Source organism: Rana temporaria, chromosome 11 (genome assembly GCF_905171775.1).
Source record: "Rana temporaria chromosome 11, aRanTem1.1, whole genome shotgun sequence".
In the NCBI taxonomy this organism is placed as follows: Eukaryota; Metazoa; Chordata; class Amphibia; order Anura; family Ranidae; genus Rana; species Rana temporaria.
The window spans coordinates 58171253-58191943 of NC_053499.1; the positions used below are offsets into that span (position 1 = coordinate 58171253).

Below are 20691 nucleotides of genomic sequence, written 5' to 3' on the forward strand. Positions count from 1 at the left end.
GGGCCGAAATTGCAAAAAGTAGTACATAAACTACTTTTTGAAATCAGTGCAGCGCCGCAGATGCGGCGTCGCACCTATTAGGACAATGTCATTGCCGGCAATTTGCGGCAAAGACCGCCGTTTTGACATGCCAAATCGCATGTCAAAACACACCAGTGTGAACCAGGCCTAAAAGCAACATTTTTGGAGTGCGGCTGTCCAGATATTACCATATGCATTGCCAGCCAGACTTCAGATCTGGTGAAGAAGAGGTTCATCACTTTGCCTTGAGCGGCAACTTCCCTTTTCTATCTGCCTTTGGACTTTGCATATATGCATTCAGTGCAATAACTCTCTCTTCCTTGTGAAACCTTCAATGACCACCACCTTAAGGTGGCATTCACACCTAGGCGTAGGCGATTTACTGCTTTTTTTACCGCGATTTGCCACGACAAAACGCAGCGTTTTTCCCCGCGGTTTTGTACAGGTCATTGGCATCAATGTAAAACGCCCAAGCCTCCCGATTCCCGCGTCAAAAAAGGGTCCGGGACTTGTTTGAAATTCAGGCGTTTTGCGTTGGAGATGTGAACCATCTCCATAGAGAATAATGTTATTTTTCCCCTCTAGTGTCTTTGAGCGTTGCGGTTCAGGTGACAAAACGCTCAGGTGTGAATGCAGCCTTAGGGAGTGATTCTAACTGTAGAAGGGGGGGGTGGTCTCACTACAACATGACCGGGAGCAGTAGATCCCTGTCATGTTGCTAGGCAGAACAGAGAAATGTCTTGTTTACATAGGCATATCCACGTTCTGCCTCTCCTCACCGCAATCACAGGCCGCCGGCGAACATCGAGTTTGCAGAACCCGGCAAAACTTAAAGGGAAATACAGTTATGCCTACCCCTGCCATTCTGCCAACTTAAATCGTTGTGTGGCAGTCAGCAAGGTGATAATGCATAGAATGCATTACAATAAAAAAAAAAAAAACTTTACAACCACTTCAAGTGTAGAGCTCCCCAGTGAGTAGAATTCATACCAGTTCTGTTATTTGAGGGCTTGTTTACCCACTTTTATTAAACAGTCCATCAAGGATTCTCACGTAGGGGTTTAAACTTTATACAGAAACTAATTTAAAGTGGATGTAAACCCTCCATACACCCAGTGAAGTGGACAGCCTCAGATGATACACAGGGATGAATCTCCCTACATACGTTTTACATGTCTAGCTGCCGTCTTCACATTTATATACGGTTTTGAAAATTCAGATCGTGTTGGGAGATTTTCTCTTCCTGGTTAACACAGACAGAGTGTGATGTCTAGGCATACAGCCAAGATAGCCAACATTGCTGATTGCTGATTGGAGGAAAGGCACACACCCCCTCTCATCATAGGCAGACTCTCAGGAGGTGTTTTGTAACACAGACAGCTCCCTGCTAATCTATTTTAGCAACCTCCCCTGACAGAAATTTCAGGCTGCTTTTATCTGAGGTGTCAGAATTTGTCAGGCTGATAAAATAGGAACGGGTCAGGAGGGAGCTAGGGGACTTAGCTCTTTGAAGAGAGGTAACAAAACACTGCAGATATATGTGCCCATAATCATTTATCTATCATATCCAAGACTGCTTCAAAACACTTGGATGTATACATACAGGAAACTTTCACAGGTAAATAACATGCCAAAAAAGGTTAAATGCACATATGATTTTATGGAAATACTGTTGCTGCTATAAATGGTCTGGTGACAGGGTCCCACTGTAGAAGCTGTATCTACTACTGGCCCTGGTCAAAAGTTTTGGAGAATGACAAATATTTTCACAAAGTCTGCTGCCTCCGTTTTTATGATTGCAATTTGAATATATGCCAGAATGTTAGCAGATGAATTGCAATTAATTGCAAAGTCCCCCTTTGCCATGAAAATGAACTTAATCCCCCAAAAAAACAAGTTTTCACTGTATTTAAGCCTGTCACACTGTTGACGAGGACAAGGCTGGAAATCACACTGTAATGCAGAGTTAGTGCTTGAAATCATTGTTCTCCCTCTGTTAACCATGCTTACCTGCAAGAAAACACCTGCAGTTATCATTGCTTTGCGCACAAAGGGATTCACAGACCAAGGATATTGCTGTTACTAAGATTGCATCTAAATCAACCATTTATTTTATCGGATCACCAAGAACTTAAAGGAGAGGTTCAATTGTTGTGAAGAAGGCTTCAGGGCGCCCAAGAAGGTCCAGCCAGCGCCAGGACCATCAGGTGTACAGCAGACAGGTGAGAGTGCATCGGCACACACAGTGGGGTGAAGACTTTTGGAGGATGGCCCGGTGTCAAGAAGGGCAACAAAGAAGCCACTAATCTCCATACAAAACAGAGACAGACTGATATTCTGATAAAGGTACAGGGATTGATTGGACTGCCGAGGACCAAGGTGAAGTCATGTTCTGTGATGAATCCTCTTTGCAATTGTTCGGGGCATCCGGAAAAAGTCTTGTCCGGAGAGGAAAAAGGTGAGCCCTACCATCAGTTCTGTGTCATGCCAACAGTAAAGCATCCCGAGACCATTCATGTGTGGGGTTGCCTCTCAGCCAAGGGAGTGGGCTTACTCACAATTTTAAGAACACAGCCATGAAGAATGGTACAAAAACATCCTCCAAGAGAAACTTCTCCCAACCACCCAAGAACAGTTTGGTGAGGAACAATGCCGTTTCCAGCGTGACAGAGCACCTTGTCATAAGGCTAAAGTGATAACCAAGTGGCTTGGGGAACAAAACATGGAAAATTTGGGTCCATGGCCAGGAAACTCCCAGACCTTAATCCCATAGAGAACTTGTGGTGAATCCTCAAGAGGCGGGTAAACAACTAAACCCCAAATTCTGACAAACTCCAAGCATTGATTATGCTGCCAGTCAGGATGTGGCCCAGAATTGATTGACAGAATGCCAAGGCGAGTTGCAGACAGAGGTCTTTAAAAAAGAAGGGTCAACACTGGAAATATTGATTCTTTGCATAAACTTAATTTGTCAACAAAAACCTTTCACACGTATGAAATGCTTGTAATTATACTTCAGTATACCATAGTAACATCTGACATAAAAAAAAGAAAAAGAAGAAGATCTAAAAACACTGAAGCAGCATACTTTGTAGAAATAAATATTTGTCATTCTCAAAACTTTCGGCCAGGGCTGTACAGCGATTTTCAGCTTTCACAGGGGGATCCGCAGGTATGGCACATCAAATGTTAGGTCTCATGCTCATGCATAGCGGACAATATAAAAATGCAAGTTTTTTTTTTTTCATTCAATTTTAAGTTTATTTTCAATAAAAGTACATATATTTGTATTATATCAGCAGTATACAAATCAATATTATACAGAAAAAAGTAAAGCAAGTACATTACTCCACATATTAGACATTCCTGTCATAGTAACTGTCCATCACATCTATCCATTTCTCATGTCCTTCACCATACGGTGAGATTAAGACAGTTCATATAAGCAAAGGAGAAAAATTAGGTGTAACTAATAATTTATAATTAAATAAAATAACAATTTAATATGCTATATGATCCCTTAGGGCTATCGTTACCACACAATAAATTATATATAAGAAAAAAAAATCCCCATGTGTGTACTAGACCTAAGTTCACTGAACAAATAAAGGATAGGATTTCTGGAGAACAATAACCTCTCCGACACCCCCAACGGGAACTGCCTGTGTCCAAGAGATCAAGCAACCCCTTCAATCCCCCCTCCCTCCCTCTAATAGTTTTTATTAAAACCCACCGGTTTCTATAATCATATATTCTCTAAACCCTCCTCAAACCTAATATCCCCAAAAGTTTGGTGTAATCCTTTAAAAACCTAAACATAGGTAAATACAAATGTTTATAATATAGATTTTTTTTTTCTTTCCTAAACATAACACCCTGAGAATGAGAAATAGTGAGGATTCTATCCTCATAGATAAGACAACGAGAAATAATCACAGAAAGATCAAAGAAAGGAAGAGAAAAGAGAAAAAGAAAAAGATATGGCAGCCTGCCTGCCAATGAACACCATCATCTTCAGGATATAAATGTCTTCACAGCCTTCACGGGGTAAAAGATATTCCCATAAATTTCATCCAAGGTTCCCATATTTCATGGAAAAGAGTAGACATATCCAACATGGAACAAACCCTCTTTTCTTGTTCCATGATCCATGTAACCTTTTGTTTCATATACCTGATGGAGACAGTAGTTTTTTTCCACGCAGCTGCGATTGTGATCCTGGCACCCGTCAGAATGTATTGGATGAGTTTTCTAGTAACCTTGGAGGTCTGGGGTAACATTCCGTTAAGTAAAGCAATAGTGGGGGATTGATGCAAGTTACATCCTGTGACTCGTCTTATTATGTTAAACACCTTATTCCAGTATCCCCGTATTTTTGGACATTCCCACCATATATGTACCATAGACCCCAGTCCCTGACAACCTCTAAAGCATAGGGGCGAGGTTGACGGATACATGGAAGCCAGTTTAACAGGAACTAAATACCACCTAGTATAAATTTTTACATTAGCCTCTACAAGGGATATATTCACATATCCTTTAATGGATCTAGTATAGTTATTACACCAGTCAGATAAATCCCAAGTGTTATTAAGTTCCTTTTCCCAGGCCAACATATGAGGTAATTTGGTACAATTATTAGCAAGAGATTGATATATGATTGAAATATTTCCCTTCCTGATCAAACCCTGATCACAATTACTTTCATAAGGTGTCAATAATCCAGAGATCGAGTCACTATCCCATAGGCTTTGTGCATAATCATGTAGTTGGGAAAATCTTAGTTTTTCTGAGACAGGAAGATCTAGCTTGGCTATGAAGTGTTGTTCAGGAAGTGGACCTGAGCGTGAAAAAAAAACGACCTATACGATACAACCCTTTATCATGCCACCATTTGAAAGAATCTATATCAATTTTAGTAACAAAGAGTGGGTCTAGAAAAACGCTTGATAAAGGCCTGCCTTTAGAAATTAGAGAGGGATTGTTTTTAAGTGAATCCCATACAACTAAGGTTTGAGAAAGAGTCAGAGATAATATAGAAGGCCTATTCTTGGTAGGACTCCACATCAACTCCTCTATCTTTAGATTCGGGGTCGCCTGCTCTTCTATATCTAACCAGTCAGGGCGTTCATGTTTAAGAAAGGTTTCCGATAATTGTGCCAATCTCGCTGATTGATAATACCATAATAAGTTGGGTACCCCCAGACCACCCTGTTCAGGTAAGTTATAGAGAGTGCGAGATGGAAGGCGTGGACCCTTGTTGTTCCAAATAAACTTGATAATCTTTCCTTGAAAAGATTTTAGATGACTTTTAATTATCGGTATGGGTAATGATCTAAAAAGATACAAAAGCCTAGGGAGAAGAGTCATCTTTACCGAGTTAATTCTACCAATCCAACCTATATTCTGAGTACCCCAATCTTTCAAATCTTTCTCAAGTTTTCTATACATAGGGGGATAATTGGCCAAATACAAATTTTGGATGTTGGGGGTCAAATAGATACCCAGGTATTTGATATAAGAGGTGTCCCATTTGAATCCATAATCTTTCTTCAGTAAAGAAACCGTGGATTCAGAGAGAGAAACATTGAGGGCCCTAGACTTGGCCACATTCACAGTTAGACCTGAAACCATAGAGAATTTGTCTAAAAGAGAATATATTTCTGGTATGGATGTGTCTGGATCAGTTAAAAACAATAAAAGGTCATCTGCAAATAAGGCACATTTATGCTCCTTTTTGGCACATCTAACTCCCCTGATGTTTGTGTTTTCACGAATAGCTATAGCCAGGGATTCCATAACTATTGCAAACACCAGGGGAGACAGAGGACAACCCTGCCTAGTACCCCTATGAATCTCAATAGGTTCCGAAAAAATACCCTGAAAGCGTATATTAGCTTTAGGGTTAGAGTAAAGTGCAGATAAGACTCCAAGAAATTTCGTGCCAAACCCCCAACGTTTCATCACTTCGAACATGAATGGCCATGATACTGAGTCAAATGCTTTCTGAAGATCTATAGAAAGAAGCATTCCCCTTTGATTAGTATCACCAGTCCAACCCGAGTTCAAAATAGAGATCAGATCCACAGCCCTCCTAACCTGATCAGGACCTTGCCTTCCAGCGATGAAGCCTACTTGATCTTTACTAACATACTGGCCAATGAAAGAGGACATTCTATTGGCCATTATCTTAGTGAGTATCTTAAGATCGTTATTAATGAGAGATATAGGTCTATAGTTTTCCACCAGGCTATGGTCTTTTTCTGGCTTAGGGATAACCGAAATATAAGCCAAATTAAGTTGCCTGTCTATGGGAACTCCACCGGTCATGTGGTTGAAAAATCTAACCATGTAGGGTGTCAAAATGCTCGAATATGATTTATAATATGCACTTGAAAACCCATCAGGGCCCGGGGCTTTATCTAATTTTAGATTTTTAATCACTAACGATATTTCTTCAGCGGATATGGGAGACTCCATTACTTCTCTATGAATTTCAGTCAATCGAGGAAGTTTCAGATTGTCCAGAAAATCATCCATTCCCACTGAAGAAAAATCAGCAGCGGATGCATAAAGCTTAGAAAAGAAGTCCTGAAAGGCCTCCATTATCTTCCTAGGATTCAGGGTGAAAGAACCATCACTCATTCTTATTTTAGGGAGAGTCCGTGATTGAAATCTAGGTGACAATTTATGAGCTAGCATTGGGCCTATTTTATCTTTAAATTTATAGAAATTAGCACCAGTCCATTTCAAGTCTTCCCCTGCTTTAGTTGTAAGTACCAAATTTAATGCAGATCTAGCTGCATCAAGTGCCTGAATTGGAAAGTTAAGAGGATCAGATTTATGTTTTTTACGGAGTTCTAAATAGTTGTTTTCCAGTCTCCTTATGTCCAGGTTCCTTTGTTTCTTGAGGTTAGCGGCCACTTGTATTATTTTGCCCCTGATAAAGGCCTTGTGAGCAGCCCACAAAGTTTCAGGGGATACATCATCTGTATCATTATGCTCAAAATATTCTAAAAGAGATCGCTCAATATCCTTCATTAAGATAGGATCCTTCAAAATAGACCTATTAAGTGTCCAATGAGATATTTTAGGAGAAGTGTCCTCTCTCCTCAGTGACAAATGAACCATCGAGTGATCTGACCATGGAACATCAACTATATGAGACTCAATGGCAGCTGGGATGTGATGGTTAGAGATTAATATATGATCTATACGAGAATATGAATGGTGAGGGTTAGAATAGTGAGTATAATCTTTAGTTTTGGGGTTCAACTCCCTCCAAATGTCAGTCAATCTAGACTGATGTATAATGCGTGCTACTTGCAAACTAATTTTAGTTGGTCTGATGATTCCATTAATAGAAGGTTTGGATTTATCCAATCCTGCATCGAAAGCTAGGTTAGAGTCCCCACCCATAAGAACGATCCCCTCCATATATGGACTAAGGGTATCAAGCATCTGTGAAAAAAACTTTTTCTGACCTCTGTTAGGAGCATAATAAGAAATAAATGTGTACAGTCTTCCATCAAGGGTACCCTGTATCAAAAGAAACCTACCTTCCGGATCTCCAAATTCTTTAATCAGGTTAAAATTACAATACCTAGAAAACAGAATGGCCACACCCTTAGTTTTGTTTTCTGCTTTAGCAAGATAAAATAACGGAAAGTGGGCATGCAAAAAGGAGGGGTTATATCGTTTAGGAAAGTGGGTTTCTTGAAGGAAAACCACATCTACACGGAGAGACTTGTATACTTGAAAGGCTGTGCATTTGCGTTTTTTTAAGCAAAACTATACTCTAGGGCCGAAACAACTAATCGATTATTTGACAACTAATCGATTATGAAATTAATCGATTACAATTTTCATAATCGATTAATCGGCCAGTAACATAATGGGGTTAAAAAAACTAAAATTAGCCTTTTATAGTACAAAAAAGCAAATCGCTACTGTAAATATTACTTTCACTGTCCCACAGTAAAAAAATGAACCCCTTACAGTAGCGATTATTTGCTCTTTTTGTACTTATTTTTGTTTTTTTAACCCCGTTATGTTACTAAACATTTCAGCCCTGGGGTCACACCTCTGTTTTTTGGTGCTTTTTGCAGAAACGCACTACAGTTCATATACATGTTTTCCTATGGGACACGTTCACATCCATGATTTCTTTTCAGCTGCTGCGTATCTGGAAAAGGGCAAGGACTTTTTAAACGCAAAACTGTGCTATTTTGTTTTTTTTGGTTCAATATACTTCAATGGAGAATCTGCAGAAAAGCATGTAATGTGTTTTTGCAGCAATTTGTGTTTTGTAATCTGCCCAACAACAAATTGGCCCCAATGTTTTTTTAAATGCTAATTTTTTTATTTATTTTTAAGACTATTATCCGATTAATCGATTAATCGAAACAATAAATCAGCCAACTAATCGATTATGAAAATAATCGTTAGTTGTAGCCCTACTATACTCCCACAAAAGCTTAGGGATCAAAAACACTCATAAACGCAGAACAGCCACGTTTTTCAGGAGGGTGGGGGCAGGGGCCAGAAAACGGACCTGCTAAAAACTGCTGATAAAATAACATGCTGGGAAGTTTACCGTCTCTATAAAAAAAAAAAAAAAAAAAGCACCTGTAAAAACATCCAGTATGCACTAGGCCCAAAAATACTAAAAACAAGAAGAAAAAAAAGTGTTTAAGTAATTTTATATAAAATATATCAACAAGACATTCACTTTGTAAATATTGTGCAGCTAAGTTCACAAACTATGGGGGAGATTTACAGGCAACAGCACCATCCGAGACTTTGCACCACTGCACCGATTTCCAAAAGTTGTTCCTGCACTACTTTTGGGGCGATTTCAATAGAGAACTGTGCATGAACCTACACAGATGCCTTTCAAATTGCCCCCGAACTCGCAATGAAATGTGGGTTTAAAAATCGTACGATTTTAAAACCGCCTCCAATGTGAACGAGGGCTTATTGTCAAAGTTGAACAAGCTAAGCTAAAGTTAGAAGCCGATTAGTTACTTTGCAGAGCTGCACTAGATTCTGTGTGCACCAGTTTTAGTAGATCTCCTCCAATGCGTCCAGGGCTCGACAAAATCCGGGCGCCAGGTCGCAATTGCGACAAGAAATTGTGACCTCTTGTAGAATGCCGACAAACTTTTACCCTTTAAAATCTCCATTGGCGACGTTTAAAAAATTCTACAGGTTGCATGTTTTGAGTTACAGAGGAGGTCTAGAGCTAGAATTATTGCTCTCGCTCTATCGCGTCGATACCTCACATGTGTGGTTTGAATACCGTTTACATATGCAGGCGCTACTCACGTATGTGTTTGCTTCTACGCGCAAGCTCGTCGGGACGGGGCACGTTTTCTGGCTCCTAACTTTTTTAGCTGGCTCATAGATTCCAAGCAAATTTGTCAAACCCTGAATGCGTCCATAATGATCATTCCTAAATCCAAATAAACAAAAGTCCTGAAAATGGTTGTAAAGGCAGAAGTTTTTTTATCCTAATGCATTCTATGCATTAAGATAGAAAAAATTGTGTGCAGCAGCAGCCCCCCCCCCCCCCATTCTTTCCTGAGCCCTATCTTGATGCAGCGATGTTGCACTAGAGTCTCGGCTGTCCAGGGCTCTCCCTCCTGATTGGCTGAGACACAGCAGTGGAAGCAGTGGATGCCATTGGCCCATTGATGTTAAAGTCAGTGAGACAATGAGGAGAGAGATGGGCGGGGCCAAGCCGTGGCTCTGTCTCAATGGACACACAAAGTATCGGCTTGGGTGCCCCATAGAAAGCTGCTTGCTGCGGGGGCATGCGGCAGGAGGGAGGGGCCAGAGAAGAGGAGGATCTGAGCTGCTCTGTGCAAAAACACTGCCCAGAGCAAGCAAGTATGACATGTTTTTTTTTTTCTTTTTGTTTTAAAAATAACAAACAAAGGACCTAAATATCACTTTAATGCCCACAATCAAGTGCAATATGTGCAAAAAATAAATAAAAAATAAAGTGAAATGTGTACAAAAATTCTCATAAAAGTGTGATGTTAAAGCAATCAGTGTCCTTGGATTTAGGAATAACTATTATGGACACATTGTTTGTGAACTGAGCTGCACAATTGAATACTTTGTTGATACATTTTATGTAGAATTATTTAAACACTTTTTCAGGTTTTAGGGAGTTTATCCAGGGCTGTGGAGTCGGAGTCGGAGTCGGGGGAAATTTTGGGTACCTGGAGTCGGAGTCGGCAAACAATGCACCGACTCCTACTAAATTTAGATTGGAATAAAAAAAAAAAAAAGCAAGTTTAAATGTCCCAATTCACAAAAAGTTATAATTAATGACTTCTCTACTGTAAGAATAAAGACCAATGCATGCAGTGCCTCACGTAACCGCAAAACGAACACGTTAAGTGACCGTGAAGAAGCATGCTTTTCATGTGCTTCACTATATGGCACGCAACGCACAATTAGGAGCTGCAATACTTATACTCTCCATAGTGTTGTGTTCTGCTTTTACAGGGAACGCATGTTAGAGAACCAGTAAGTGTCCAAATAAAAAAATTCCAACAGGAGTTTTATAAAGCACTAAAAGAAGTTGAAAAGTATGATCGCTCATCAAAACTTACTGTTGAAGAAGCCATCCTTGTTTATCCAGAGATCGTTAGTGATGTGGCCAGAATAGTTACTGCAATGCCACCCACCCAAGTCAGTGTCGAAAGATTATTTTCAGCCCTAAAAATAATAAAGTCTGACTTAAGAGCCTCTATGAAAGAGGATCTGGCAGAGGCAATTCTCTTCCTTAGAACTCTACATTGAATTGATTTGCATTTGCTAAGCCTAGAACTACATTTCAAGATTAATATAAACCATTTCTAGGTTTTACAGATTTTGTTTTTGGTTCATTATAGATAAGCTTTGTTTTTGTTCTAAAACAACCAAATAATGTGGTTTGTATTTTTGAACTGGTAAAGATCCTGTTCCTGATGTTTATGCCTGCTGCTACTATCCAGCCACTTGATTGTTTTCATTGTGTTTGTCTTTTGCTTAAACTGTGCAATACAGTAGACTGTTGGCTTCCCAGCCAGTAGTCCTGTGGTTGGTTGCGTTTCTTTCCCTCAAGGAATGTATAAAATACATTCGCATATTAATACAGAGGAGTCGGAGTCGGAAGTACATAAAACTGAGGAGTCGGAGTCGGAACATTTATCTACCGACTCCACAGCCCTGAGTTTATCACACACATATTTGTTTCTTTGCACACGCCACAATGAGTTTAGTGATTGCAGCTGGATATTTATTATATCTTTGGCATTCCGGTCAGGTACGCCCGTCAGTACTCCCTGATCAGAAGGTCCATGGAGCCCCATAGACAGGCAGATATAAACAGACTTGTGTCCATTTACATCCACCTACCTCTGGGTCCTTCCAGATCTGAAAAAGTCCCTGTTTTTAAAGTGGTTGTAAACCCTCTCTTACCTACAGGTAAGCCTAGATTAGGGCTCACCTGTAGGCGTTTGCAATATTTCCTTAACCTACATGGTTTAGAAGATATTTGTTGCAAAGAGTGCGCCGTAGACAACGGCGCAGGCGCACTGAGAATGCTGGTTTTATCAATGGATAAAGCCGGCTTTGATGGCTCCCGCACGCATGCGTGGAGTGAAGTCATCGCCGCTCTGGCCAATCAGAGCGTCGATACCCTGCAGCCGGAGGGGGAAGCGAGCATGGCTTCGATCTAACCTGCAAGACAAAGCTCATTATGGCTTTGTCTTGCAGGTTATTTTTATATATATATATATACAGTGAGGAAAATAAGTATTTGAACACCCTGCTATTTTGCAAGTTCTCCCACTTGGAAATCATGGAGGGGTCTGAAATTGTTATCGTAGGTGCATGTCCACTGTTAGAGACATAATCAAAAAAAAATAATCCAGAAATCACAATGTATGATTTTTTTTACTATTTATTTGTATGATACAGCTGCAAATAAGTATTTGAACACCTGAGAAAATCAATGTTAATATTTGGTACAGTAGCCTTTGTTTGCAATTACAGAGGTCAAACGTTTCTTGTAGTTTTTCACCAGGTTTGCACACACTTCAGGAGGGATTTTGGCCCACTCCTCCACACAGATCTTCTCTAGATCAGTCAGGTTTCTGGGCTGTCGCTGAGAAACACGGAGTTTGAGCTCCCTCCAAAGATTCTCTATTGGGTTTAGGTCTGGAGACTGGCTAGGCCACGCCAGAACCTTGATATGCTTCTTACAGAGCCACTCCTTGGTTATCCTGGCTGTGTGCTTCGGGTCATTGTCATGTTGGAAGACCCAGCCTCGACCCATCTTCAAAGCTCTAACTGAGGGAAGGAGGTTGTTGCCCAAAATCTCGCAATACATGGCCCCGGTCATCCTCTCCTTAATACAGTGCAGTCGCCCTGTCCCATGTGCAGAAAAACACCCCCAAAGCATGATGCTACCACCCCCATGCTTCACAGTAGGGATGGTGTTCTTGGGATGGTACTCATCATTCTTCTTCCTCCAAACATGGTTAGTGGAATTTTGACCAAAAAGTTATATTATGGTCTCATCTGACCACATGACTTTCTCCCATGACTCCTCTGGATCATCCAAATGGTCATTGGCAAACTTAAGACGGGCCTTGACATGTGCTGGTTTAAGCAGGGGAACCTTCCGTGCCATGCATGATTTCAAACCATGACGTCTTAGTGTATTACCAACAGTAACCTTGGAAACGGTGGTCCCAGCTCTTTTCAGGTCATTGACCAGCTCCTCCCGTGTAGTCCTGGGCTGATTTCTCACCTTTCTTAGGATCATTGAGACCCCACGAGGTGAGATTTTGCATGGAGCCCCAGTCCGAGGGAGATTGACAGTCATGTTTAGCTTCTTCCATTTTCTAATGATTGCTCCAACAGTGGACCTTTTTTCACCAAGCTGCTTGGCAATTTCCCCGTAGCCCTTTCCAGCCTTGTGGAGGTGTACAATTTTGTCTCTAGTGTCTTTGGACAGCTCTTTGGTCTTGGCCATGTTAGTAGTTGGATTCTTACTGATTGTATGGGGTGGACAGGTGTCTTTATGCAGCTAATGACCTCAAACGGGTGCATCTAATTTAGGATAATAAATGGAGTGGAGGTGGACATTTTAAAGGCAGACTAACAGGTCTTTGAGGGTCAGAATTCTAGCTGATAGACAGGTGTTCAAATACTTATTTGCAGCTGTATTATACAAATAAATAGTTAAAAAATCATAAATTGTGATTTCTGGAATTTTTTTTTTGGATTATGTCTCTCACAGTGGACATGCACCTACAATGACAATTTCAGACCCCTCCATGATTTCCAAGTGGGAGAACTTGCAAAATAGCAGGGTGTTCAAATACTTATTTTCCTCACTGTGTATATATATATATATATATATATATATATATATATATATATATATATATATATATATATTATATTATATATTTTATGGTTTACAACCGCTTTAAAGACCAGATCAGATGTAAATGTACGTGAAGTCCATTTACACACAGTTGCACAAAGAGCTGAAAGGGCTCTGCCCGTGTCCACTGGGCAGAAACTGAATGGGCACAGATGTGATATCTGTCATATTCGGCTCCAATCAGCAAGGGACCTGCTCACAGATACTCAGCTGATCAGAGTGGATTCTGCCCCCTGTGAAAGGAGTTCAATGTAAAAAAAAAAATGCCATACCTACATTTCTCAGGAAGTATGGCTGGCACCCTAAGGCAGTCCATACATTATTAAAAGAACGATTCCGATTCCCTTATCCACGCAGTCGATGTGGATGGTTGAATGCCTCTCACTATGCTATTGTGTTCTAAAGGCCTGCCATCAGAATACAATGGTCAGTGCTACAGGCTATAGTCAATGGCACTGATTGACAGGCAAAACCCAACAGGCTGGTTGTACAGAAGTCGATCAGTAGATGAACTTCTGTACAGTCCTCTTGCCCATGCATGGATCGAAGCTTAGTCATTAGCAAATACCATTGTGCACTTGACCAGTATCAGCATACCTTTTTTCAGATACCTACAGCAACAGACTAGGACAACAAGGAAAGCAGCAAAAGAGCAGACACCTTGTTCCCACAGATGTAAGCTACTCAACCGATTAGGAAACTCCTGCAAGTTGGTGGGCACTCCAACCACTAACCTGACTAAAGGCCATTTATCTTTCATTGGTCAAATTAGGAGAAAAAGTGCAATGTTAAAGATAAAGCCCAGGAATTATTTTTAAAGGGGTTTTTCACACTTGCCGAGTCCTCTGAAGAGTGATTTTCATTCAAACAGCTTTTCAGAGGGCATTTGACAGGCGGTGTTATATTGTCTACTTGCCACCTGATCTAAATAATTGAATGGGGTTGCGGCGCGGCCTCAATGGGCGAGTATGACAGGTAGTGCCACTTGTCAAAACTCTACAGCCCGAGTTAAAAATACTATTCAAATATACCTTAAAACTGCTTTGCAGGCACGAAATGTGAACAGCCCTGTCAGAATGTAGTAATAACCAAGTGGACGGCCGGGAGGCTGTAAAACCGCAGCCACCTATTTTAACAACCCCCCCAGCCACCTGCATGAAAAAGCCCTTAAATATACATTGGTCCAGCATGGTTACATCTAATTATTCATACACCACATCTGGAAGGCTGCTCTGGGTGCAAAAAAATCACCGTAGAAGCCTGTGTGCCATGTACAGTCAGTACTGGTATCTTTTGGGTGCTGTGTGAGAGACTGCCTGTTTCCAAAACACAGGGGGTTGTTTGCTTGGCACCTTCACCATTCAGAAGGTGCATTTTCTGAATGGACAAGGTGGAGATGACATCATCTGCCCCTCCTCTCCATCTCATCCAATCAGAGAATGCCTAGTATTTATTGAAACAAAATACAAGGGGTAGACCAATGGCAGATTTTAACCACTTCCAATCCGGGCCAATTCTTGTATTTCGCTCCATGTACAAATCATCATTATTTTGCGAAACAATTACTTGGAACACCCCAAGTATATAATCAGAGACCCTAGAGAATAAAACGGCAGTCACTGGGGTCACGTGGTATTTGCGCAGCAATTTTTTAGATGCAATTTAAAATTGAAAAAAAAAACACTTTAATGAATTTAAATAAAACACACACACACACACACACACACACACACACCTGCCAGAGCCAGAAGTGAAATCATGATGTCGCTTCTGGCCTCCCAGGATCATAGCGATGAGTGGCCAGCTTTATGGTAATACACCATCTTTGGATCGGGTCTCTGATGGCACTGGAGAGCCACCATTGGGCAGCTGTAGGGGTGGCAATGTCCCCTCTTGTTGCCTGTAAAAGCAATCCATTGGCTAATCAGCCGCTAGGATGGTATTTACAAAAGAGGAAAATCGACTGCTGAAAACAAAGATATCTGGATGATGCCTTTAATCAATTTAAGCCAATATGTACGCTACTACATATTTTTGGTAAAATAAAATCCCAATAAGCGTATATTGATTAGTTTGCGCGAAAGCTATAGCGTCTACAAACTATGGGAGATATTTATTTTTATTTATTTTTCACTAGTAATGGTGGCGATTAGCAGCTTAAAGCGGGGGTTCACCCTTAGAGGGCACTTTTCCCCCTTAGATTCCTGCTCGTTATTACTAGGGGAATCGGCTATTTATTTTAAAATATGTGCAGTACTTACCCGTTTACGAGACGCATCCTCTCCGTCGCTTCCGGGTATGGGCTTCGGGAATGGGCGTTCCTTCTTGATTGACAGGTTTCCGAGAGGCTTCCGACGGTCGCATCCATCGCGTCACGATTTTCCGAAAGAAGCCGAACGTCGGTGCGCAGGCGCAGTATAGAGCCGCACCGACGTTCGGCTTCTTTCGGCTACGAGTGACGCGACGGATGCGACCGTCGGAAGCCTCTCGGAAGGCTGTCACTCAAGAAGGAACGCCCGCTCCCGAAGACCCATACCCGGAAGCGACGGAAGAAGATGCAGCTCGAAAACGGGTAAGTACTGCTTATATTTTAATATAAATAGCCGATTCCCCTAGACCGAACGAGCAGGAAGCTAAGGGGAGATTTTTTTTTTTTTTTTTAAATGGGTGAACTCCCGCTTTAAAGCAGGACTGCGATAATGCAACAGCCAAATTAGACACCTGACACTTTTTTGGGAACCAGTGACAATAATACAGTGATCAGTGCTAAAAATATGCGCTGTCATTGTACTAATGACACAGGCTGGAAAGGGGTTAACATAAAAGGTAATCAAAGGGCTAACTGTGTGCCTAAAATGTGTTGTCTAACTGTGTGGGGAGGTGCTTTTACTAGTGGAAGGCATGGGTGGGCTTTGCAAGAACACAGGCTCCATGCCTTCTGTACTGACAGAACAGCAATCTGCCTTGTTTACATAGGCAGACTGCCATTCTGCCGGTGTACAGAACGATCAGCCGGTGTCGGTGAACATCAAGTCTGTGGAACCTGCTGATCAGCTCCTGCTGTGTAGAATCATAGCGCGAGTGAGCCGCCATCGGCGCTCGCCCCATACCCGGAAGTGTAGAGCCACGTAATTCTGCGCAGCGCGGCCGCCCTGTCGCAGTAAATGTGTTATGGGGAGGTCGGCAAGTGTTTAATAACAGTTTCTTATAAGCTAAACTTAAAAGGAGTTGTAAAGGAAAACATTTTTTTGCTGAAATGACTGTTTACAGGGTATGGAGACATAATAGTTAACTGTTTCCTTTTAAAATTTATTAAAAATAGATAAAAATCAATCATATAATGTACCTCTAGTTTCGTTTTTGCATGTTACCCTGCCTCTGTGCTAGACAGAGCCATAGAGCAGTGATGGTTTGGAAAATGAAACTAGAATCTCCCAGTACTGTGGTCATCAGGAAACAGACAACCAGGAAGTGTCCAGAACAGAGAAGGATTACAGCAACATCAGAGCAAAAACGAACAATGAGGACATGAAACCAGGACTGCAGTAAGGTAAAGGAAGATATTTATATATATATATCACACACACACACACATACAAAATTGTTGCAGCTCTTTGTTTTATTAATTGCCAGCAGGTAAGTATCTGACTTGGTATCGATCTACATTAAGGCTTACCTGTAGGTGCTTGCAATATCTCCTTAACCTACATGGTTAAGGAGATATTTGCAGAAAAGTGGGTGCCGATGTCTACCGCGCATGCGCGCCGTAGACAACGGCGCAGGCACACTGAGCGCGGCGGCTCTTGAATGGGAGCCTGCCAGAAAGTGACTGAAATGTACGTATGCGTGGGGATCGTGCCGATCCGCGCGCATGTGCAGAAGTGACGTCATCGCCACTTCGACCAGTCACAGAGCTGGAGCGGCGATACCCAGAAGTCACTTAGAGTATCATGGCGGCGACGGAGGACGTGTCCGAGGACCTCTGCGGGGGCTACGATCTCAGGTAAGCAATTGATAATGAGCTAGTATGCTAGCTAGTCATACTAGCTCATTATGCCTTTGCCTTGAAGGTTTTTTTTATTATTATTATTTTTAAGGGTATACAACCGCTTTAAGAATTTAACATGTCAATGTCATTTCAAAAGCAATTTTTAATCTACAGTTTTTATATTGGGACAATGCTCTGTCCCCGTTTCCCAAGTACTCTGCTGTGTGGTCACCTTGTCACACTCATTTGGAGTGAAGATTACAAATGGCCATGATATTGCTCATCAGGTTTTGCTCCCATTGGCAATGATGTCAGGTGCTGTGTGCTGGCAGCCCACTGAGTGGAACCCGGACACCGTACACATTAGCGGGTCCGTGCAGCCGCTGCATCCTAAAAGACTTCAATGGGCGGTCTACACGCAACACCTGGAAGTTGACAAAACAGGCTTTTCACTTGTTATGGGCAAGGGCATCACTGTTTTTGTGAACAAGGCACCATCACAGCAAGTCCACTGACGCCATCAGGAAGCCCGGCCTGACCAATGATGTGTGCTCAGAGCTGGAGTCTATGCATGTAAACAGGAAGTGGCTGCAAAAAGGCTGCTGGAGTCAGCAGGAAGAAGATGCAATAAGGATAAAAAGTAAATATTGTGTATGACACGTGCCATTTTAGCACACTAGATATCATTCATTTGTCTATTCTAGAATCCAAAAACATTCCTATACTGGAGAAATGCTCTGTAATTGACGGGTGGATTGAGATATCCCTTAGATTGAAAGCTCTCATGTGCTGGGCCTTCCTAATTCTCTTGTCTTAAATTGTTTAAAATTGTACAGTTTCCCTTTATTTTAAAAAGCACTTCCTAAACTGTTAGTACTATATAAAAAGTGTATAATGAGAATAATAAAAAAATATTAATAATAAATATTATTATTATTATTTAACTACGATAACAAACCAACTGGAATGAGCCAAAGATACTACAGTATATATTATATAAAGCATCAGCGTGAGGGCAGACAGTACAGTTACAATACAAGAATAATCAGAGGGCCATAATATTATATATATATATATATATATATATATATATATATACACACACACACACACACACACACATATTTAATTCAATATATAGGTCAATTATCTAAATTATCATATATAGAAAACAACATTTTCGCTGGACCACCCAACTACAAAGTGCGATTTTTATATACATACGGCTTCGTTGCTTCCACTGTGATCTCAATATAAAGACACTTGTCACCAATCAGACCTGCAAACGCAATCGGTATATTTTCTGTATGATGTCACTACTTTGGACCACCCAGCTACGAACTAAGATGCTTGATCTTGTCATTCGTATTGCTGTGTTGCCTTGGGTGTGATCCTGAAGTGTGATCAGTTGTCATAAATCAGATCTGGACAGAAAAACGATCAGTATATTCTGTGTATGATGTCACTACTCTGAATATCTGTATAAGATGCTCCTATGCCCAGGTCCTATAAAAAAGGAGACATATCATATGGGGGGGGGGGGGGGGGTGACTTCGGGACATCATCCGCCCATGCCTCTTATAGGGGAAATGTATAGGTACAACACATGAAGGGGGGGGGGGTGGATGACCCCCCCAATGAAATCACACACCAGCCAATCCTCTATGATGATGGGAGACAGCTCTTGGGGGGGTCACACCAGGACTGGATGAGCTCATTCATGCAGATCTCCTGTCTAGGGGGGGCACAGGCTAACCATCCCCATACATAGGATGCCTATGGTGCCATTATGGTAAACAATATGACATGTGCTGATGCTGCATAGGAAATAATAAAACATCTGCAACCCCCACACATCCATGATTGCTAATGTGAAATAAATGCATCAATATGAGGACTGGGGGGGGCACCTACAGTCCAATCAACACCCACAGACAGCAAAGCGACTTACCAGAGGCTTGCAGCAAGCGATCACCCACACTACAGACACATTCAGTCCTTGGCATTGAAGATCTGACAAGTGGATGAGTGAAAAGTTTAAACGATGAGAGAGATCTGCCAAATCGGTGCGGTGTGGAGCCCCCCAGGTTGATCCCATACGATGGGGGTCTGCAGTGTTCAGATGAATGGGCGATCAGGGCGTAGCTGTCTATGCAGCTGCTGCATCGCCTGCTCTCTGCTCTGGAACAATGTGTGCAGCCCACGCCCAGAGAGCTGCTGCCCGCCACGCCCACCAGTGGGCGTCAGTCATCAGGTGCATGAGAGCGGCAAATGGGCAGGGGGGCGTGGACTGCAAGGGAAGACCGCCCCCCATTGGCTTCTTACAGTGAGACTGTGCTGCAGCGTGGGGGGAGCTACAGTGTAATAACAGGGCGATGACAGTGTACAGAGATGGGACGAGATCAGGAGGACTAGTGCCCAGAGAAGTCAGCATCTGAGCCTGGATCATGGAATGACAGCATCCTGTTCCTGCTTCATCCTTCCATTCATCTGCAAAGTATCACATCACACATTTATATCACATCTATATCACGTCACATCACATCACATATATATCACATCACATCTATATAACATATATATCACGTCACATCACATTTATATCACATCACATCTATATCACATCACATCTATATAGTCCAGTCCTCCTGTAAATGATAGAACTGCAATCATGTAATTGGTTGCTAGGACACTGGCAGTCCTAACAACCAATAGTAGAAAAAAATACTGCGCTCCTCCAACAAAATTTAAATTATCAGCAGGCAACTATAGATGTTATATTACACTAAAAAAGAGAAATGGATACAAAAAAGCTGCACTATAACAAGTGACTACATGGAGATTCCTCTCCTATATGAAAAAATTTATATACAAAAACAAAAAGGTGAAAAGATAAACAATGGAATTAACCCAGGTGATGGGTGAAAATACTTTTTAAGTCCAGATATTAAAGTGGAGGTTCCCCCTAAATAAAAATTCTAACAATACATTCAGAAGACTGATTACACTGCGGGTATGCTGTTTTTTTTTTTTCGTACATACCTTGATATCGCCGTTTCATCCCTCGGCTTCCGGGTATGATTCTTGCTGGACCTAGTTGATTGACGTTCCTCCGACCGACGCATACTTGACGTCACGACTTTCCGAAAGAAGCCGAACGTCGATGCGCAGGCGCCGTATAGAGCCGACTCTATACCGCGCCTGCGCAATGACGTTCGGCTTCTGTGGG

The 20691-nt window shown here is 41.6% G+C and overlaps 1 protein-coding gene across 2 annotated transcripts in view; it reads right to left on the reverse strand.

Annotated features, from left to right (window-relative positions):
* The window catches only part of HRAS (HRas proto-oncogene, GTPase), a 91187-nt gene extending 71473 nt beyond the window's left edge, over window positions 1–19714 (reverse strand). Inside the window, exon 1 of one of the 2 annotated variants that reach the window (XM_040328604.1) lies at window positions 19414–19714. The gene's annotated coding sequence lies outside the window, so the exon portion shown is untranslated. The remainder of the gene's footprint in view (window positions 1–19413) is intronic. The other variant, XM_040328603.1, reaches the window with a different exon arrangement.
* Window positions 19715–20691: the final 977 nt, after the last annotated feature.